Raw genomic sequence first — 6,450 nt, 5'->3', positions numbered from 1 at the left:
TCGCAGGTGGTTTCCAGGGATCAAACTTGGGTCCTCCTGTTCAAGCAGCAAGCTCTCCCTCACCCTATGCTGGTCCTTTATTAAACACGTGTGAGCCCAGGGGAGCTGAGGAGGACGCAGGCTTCCCTCTCAGATTCCCATCAACCCCTACTCTGGGGGCCTTCTTTCTCCACAAGCTGAACAGCCAGCCTACACAATCCTCATCCAGGAGGCTGTGTAGGGAATCCGTCTCTCCAGACCAGCTGCAGAGTTAGGACTGACCCTTCCTGCCTTTTGCTGACTTGATTAGCAGTTCATAGAGGTCAAGTTCTTGCTCAAAGCCACACAGGTGGGTCAAGCCATGACAGAAGTGGGAGTAGTGCTGGACTTCCGGCCAGCTCTCCAGAGCCCCAAGCTGCACTGTCAGACTTGATGAGTAAAGGTGGGGAACTCAGAGCTATCTTTTTCAGAAACAACACACACACACACACACACACACAGACAGAGAGAGAGAGAGATGCAGACAGATACATATATACAGACACATACATAGTCAAACACACACCCAGATGCAGACACACAGACACATATAAACACACACACACAGACACAGACATATAGACACTCAGAGACACATACAAACACACACACAGACACACACAGACACACAGTCACAGACATACAGGCACACAGAGAGACACACACAGAAACACACAGTGACACACTCACACACAAACACACCATCATACACGCACAGTGGCACACACACACACTGTCATACACACACAGTGGCACACACACAAAGAGACACACACACACCAGCCTCTGGCACAGTGTGCTGCCACTAAGGTTTAGGCAAGCTCCCTTTCCATGCACATATCAGTGTTCTCAAAGTGACACCAGGACAAATGACCCCTTTTCCAAAGAACCCCTGGGAGCAAGGGTGAGTCTGCCAAGCCTGAGCCTTGCTGTGTCCCCTGTCTTAATGGGACAGTTGGAGCAGAGCAGATAAAGAGATCCGATCAGGCCTGTGGCCAGCAGTTCCACCATGGCGGGTAGACAGTTCTTGTGAAAGTGATTGCAGAAGGATGAGGTTTCAGACTGCCCGGGGGGGGGGGGGAGGCGGGAGAGGTCTTCCAGTGCTGTCGATTAAGAGTCCTGAGAAGGAAGCTGTCCTCATGGTCCATGGCCTGGTCTGCCACAGCATCCAGTGACCCACAGCAAGGCTGGTCCAGGGATGGCCTTTACCATAGGTACTGGGTCCTGACATGTACGGGCACAAATCCATCTCCTGACCCAACAGCAATGGCAGGCAAGGTCACAGCAAACACATCTGCTCCACAAATCCTACCAGGCTGTGAGCAAACGCCTTTTCTGTGTGGAACTTGAGGAGCATATTGAATTCATTAGCACATGATGAAGGTTGGAAAGAAACTGTGAGACTAAGAACCAGAGGGCCTAAGCCTGCCGAGTCTTGGAAGGATTCCCTGTGGATGAGTAAGACCTAGGAACTCAGTGGGAGTCAGCCAGGCTGACACAAAGAGCCTTCAGGGCTTGCAACTTGTGTCTGTCTGAAAGACGGTAGACTTTGCTATGAAGCTGAAAGCCCAGTGTGCGTAGGAAGCACTGGAATAGGTTTACCCTGCAGGTGAGGCAGGAGCCAGGGTTGTGTGGCCCTCCTCGCCCATGTGCCTCTTTCTTTAGGAGGAGCTGCTGGGGGGTGGTGGGGGGCGGGGAGGAGGTCAGAATGAGACAACAGGAGAGACTGGATGCTGATTTTTTCGGCTCAGGGGACCAACTCCTCCATGGCCCCATAGTCTCACTGCCTGAGATGGAGGGAGGGAAGCAGGCAGCCCAAGCAAGCAACTGAGGGGCTGAATGGTCAGGGCTCCACATCCCAAGCACTCTTAGAAGCCTTGTCACCCCCAAATAATAATCTCTTCCTCACCCCCTTCCTCTTCTTTCTCCTCAGTGCTGGGCATGGAACGCAGCCTAGAGAATCATCCCAGCCCTAAGTACAGTCCCCCTCACAGGTCCTGAGTGGCCCCGCCTCATTGTTTTTATTTCGGCCATTTCCCTATAGGAGGAAGGGCTTGCCTGTGAGATCCCCAAGCCTATGGCCTAGTCATTCCTGGAAGGAAATTTATCTACCTCAGAAACAGGTTCCCGGCTCACTTGCTAAGGGAAGAGCTCTCACATCAGCTCATAGACAGGCAGCTTCCCTAACACCCAACCCAGAGGGTATCCCTCCGGCTCCTACTTAGTGGTCTGCGCACCCTCTCTTTTTTTCTGCTGGCTCAGGCTCTGCCCTCCACCCTGGATCTGTAGCCTAACTGGCCCCTGGAGAAGGAAGAGAACTGGAGAAATCCCAACTAGGTCAGGGAGGGGATTTGTTTTTTCTTGTTAGGGTGGACTTAGGGGGTTAAGCAAGAAAGCTACTCGCTCTCTTCTGAGACCTGGCCCCAGGCCTCTGCTGGGTGTTGACTACACACCATGGAGATCAAGTATGGAGTCTCTTCTCCCACGCATCCAGAAGATGAATGGACGTGGTGACGTCATTCCTTCATTAAAGTTCAATATGTGCTGTGAAACATCACTGTGGGGTGCCCCATAGATCAAAGAGGGACATCAGAGATGTGTTTGGGGGCAAGCAGGAAGTCGCCAACGGAAGGCCTTCTGGCCGAGGTTAGGGTAAAATGAGTGGAGTTATTCTGGAACCAGGGCGTGCGGATGGATCTAGAAGTGGGGGAAGGGCACATCCATTAAGGCTGGGGTATGGTGGGTGGTGGGGAGGAACGATAGTGGAGGCTAAAGAGAAGCTGTGAGCCTGAGGGGGTGTGGAAGCATTGGGGTCCCTGCTGCTCAATAGACCAGGTCACTGTGCACCCAGCCCCTTCCCCTCCCTGGGTGCTCAGAGCCCAGCGATTCCCTCCTCTCTTTCTCCGTTGACTCAAAATACATGGAACGGTGGGTTGTGGAGGGAGTAGAAAGCACAAAAGCTAAGGAGTTCCGTGAACCCCTTAGAGTCATTACCCCAGGGAGTCATTAAACAGGGTCAGGTGGCTCTTGAGGTCCACTCTGCCATTGTTACTCTAAACAATCTCTGCAATAAAATTCTCCTCCCCAAGTACAGCTTGTGCCGCTCTATATGCTAAGTGATTGCTGCCGATACTGTTTAACTTTAATAAACCCCCTGAGTTCAAGTCAGTGGTTTTTTTTTTTTATTGCGCATAAGAACTGTAGTTAATTTAGGAAATTCCCAGTTATACAATGGCTGCCTCTGCTGTGTGCGTTTACTTCAAAAGTAAGGACAAAGCTGTGCATGATTGTATTTACACATTTCACTTGCCTGGGGATGTAGCTCTGCTGAAAGAGTGCTTGCTTAGCATACACAAGGTCCTGGCAATCCCTGGCACCACATGAACTGGGGGTGTGGGTGGGGTGGAATATGCCTGTAACCCCAGCACTGGGTAGGAGTGGTTAGGAGAAGCCAAAGTTCAAGGTCATCTTTGGCTGCATAGCAAGTTTGAAGCTAGCCTAGACTATGTGAAACTCTGTCTCAAACAAAACAAAAAATAGTAGATATAAATGATAGCACAGTACTTATAAAGTTGAAAGAAATAGAATCTGATTTCCTTTTAATTCTGTTGTTCTATGTGAAGGCTGGCATTTTAATTAATATAATATTCAAGTTTAAAAGAGTGTGTGAAAACTGTATCTTTAAAAAAGATATATTTTTATTAAGTTTTAACTTCTTGTAGATATACACATATCTGTGTGTAGGTGTGTGCATATGAGTGCAGGCGCCCTGGGAATCCAGAGAAGGGCATTGGACCCCCTGGAGCTGGAGTTACAGGCCTGGGAGCTGTTGAATGTAGGTGCTGGGAACAGAACCCGGGTCCTCTGGAAGAACAGCACGTACTCTAAGCCACTGAGCCATCTCCCCAGCCCTGGAAACAGTGTCTTCCTGTACAACTGACTTCACACGAGAAATGGTTTTACGGGTTTTTACGCCTTCGAGATTGAGCTGCTTCTTCCCTTTAAACGCCCGTTTGTCTGTTTTTGGGACGCCCCTGCTGTGTAGCTCAGGGCGATCTCTAACTGCATCAGTCTCCCACGTGCTGGGATGGCAGCGGTGTGCCGCCGCACCTGGTGGAACTGCTGACTCTAAAACTAAAGAAGAAATTTAGTGCTTAACCGTATGTTGAATACTAAAACTGCTAAAATAAGCCAGGTGTGTGTGTTATCTCACATCTGTAATCTCAGCCCTGGGGAGGGGGAAGGAGGAGGAAGAGCTTCAAGCCAGCCTGGACTTCATGAGGTTCTTTTCCAAACACCTAAACCAACCAACCACCACCACCACCAACAACAAAAATCTAACAACATGTGGATATTCCCCCTTAAGTTAAAAACATTAAGCCATTATACTTTTCCTTTTATATAGTTAGTATGTTTGCATGCATGCATGTATTTGTTTATTTCCAGAGTCTCATGCATTTTAGACTGATCTCTAACTTCCTGTGTAGCTGAGGCAGACCTTGAACTTCAATCTTTCAGCTAATATATATTATGTATTATATATATACATATATATATACACATATTTATATATATACACACATACATACACTATATATATATACATACACATATACATATATATTTTACTGACATAATTATATACATTAAGATCAATAAAAGAAAATCTCACATTTCTGGCCATTACTATTTGTTTCATTTAACGAGTATCATTCAAAATTATTTTAATGGGTAGAGGAAGATACTGAAGGAGGCCCTAGTGTCAGACACACTTAGTTGCTACCGGACAAAACTAGCTACAAGGAAAATCTCCCCTATGAGTTGCTGAGAGAAAAGACCCATGGGGAAGCCTGCGAACCCATGGCCTTTGCCCACACTCCTCCCCTGGTCCCTCTGATCACGACAACTAAGAAGAAAGTCAATGTCAGAGCTGACTACCATGAGCATGTGCGGACCCTGCCTGTCTGTCAGACCTGTCACAGTGAAGGCCACAGTGGGTGCCGAGGCTGGAGGGCACCCACTTCATCAGGGCTCCATCTTCATCAGGTCCCAGTGGCCTCAGCCCCAGAACTAGGAGCCAATGCCTTTATTTTAGAGGCCTCCCTTTTAGAGATCTAGCCCTGAAGGATCCAAAGACGCTTTTGCATTCTTCGCTCCTGCCTCCGAGCTGAAGCCAATGGCTGCCTGAGGGGACAGCCCCATGGCTGCCTGAGGGGATATCCCTATGGCTGCCTGAGGGGACAGCCCCTTGTAAAGGTGACAAAGAAGTAACAATAAGATAGAATGATGAGGCTTCTTTGGTGCCCTGCTTGCCAGGCACTGTGGTAGTGTGTCACATGTTCTACCAGGAGCTAGGGAAACCTCCACTGTGCAGGAGAAGGCCTTTGGGCCCAGCACTTACCTCATAGGATGATGGGATTCTATCAGGAGTTCTTGAGGACTTCTTTGAGCTGCTCTCAGGGGGCTCCTTGGTGCTGAGTGCAGGATTTAGGTCCCAGCTTGACTTGAGAGGGGGTCAAACGTGGCATCCTAGAGGGAGCTGGGCAAAGGGGGTGGCATTCATCAAAGGGAGAGGATCATAAACTGAAGATTAGCATGGTTGGTGCTCTGGACAGGGTCCCGTAGGAGAGCAGCTGAGTGTAAGATGAAGGGAGCACATGGCCCCAGGGGTTAGGAGAGCCATGTGACAAGCCATACTTCTTCAGTCTCCTGAATGAGCTTTACCCACTAGTCCTGACCCAAGGGGCAGCTTTAGCAACATCCCCAGAACTTGCTTTCCACAGTCAGGGTCTGTAGGGTCCCTCAGGCTCTCAGTCAAATCTTTAAGCCTAACTTGTTAAGATACCCAAATATAACGAATGTAGCAGGTAGGGATGGATCTAGAGCCCAGTGCTCTGCCCCTAGTTCATCTCCCAAACCCACTGCATTCCATCGCTAGGACCACTCTCAACTAACTGCCTGCTGTTAAAGAACTAATGACCCCTTTAGGGGAGAGCAGAGCCCTGTGGGGGTATGGTATCCCTGGAAGGAGGGCATCCTAGCTCTAGCCTGGGGCATCTGGAGGGGAGGAAAAACTCAGCTGTGCATGGTAGGGGTTTAAAATCTCTTGGGATCACCATTCTGGCTCTTATGCTTGGAAACGGAGGTCTAGCAGGGTATGTCGGGAGATCTAGTCGACCTTCATCCTTCTTTGTAATTTTGTATCCCTTGGCACACAGGTTCGGCCTCTGCTGAAGATGGGAGATAAGATAGGGGAAGCCTTGCCAACAGGAGCTTGTGAAAGGAGTTGCTAAAGCAAAGTGGCTGTTTCAGGAGCAACTGTTGAGGCTGGAGGCAGAGGAGGGAGCACTGATGTGGAAGGAGGGAGCACTGATGCGGGAGGAGGGGCAGGGAAAGGCATTGTGCAGGTTGAGGTGGGGCAGGGGTTGAAGA

Source organism: Mus caroli, chromosome 11 (genome assembly GCF_900094665.2).
Source record: "Mus caroli chromosome 11, CAROLI_EIJ_v1.1, whole genome shotgun sequence".
In the NCBI taxonomy this organism is placed as follows: Eukaryota; Metazoa; Chordata; class Mammalia; order Rodentia; family Muridae; genus Mus; species Mus caroli.
This window is presented reverse-complemented; position numbering follows the sequence as displayed.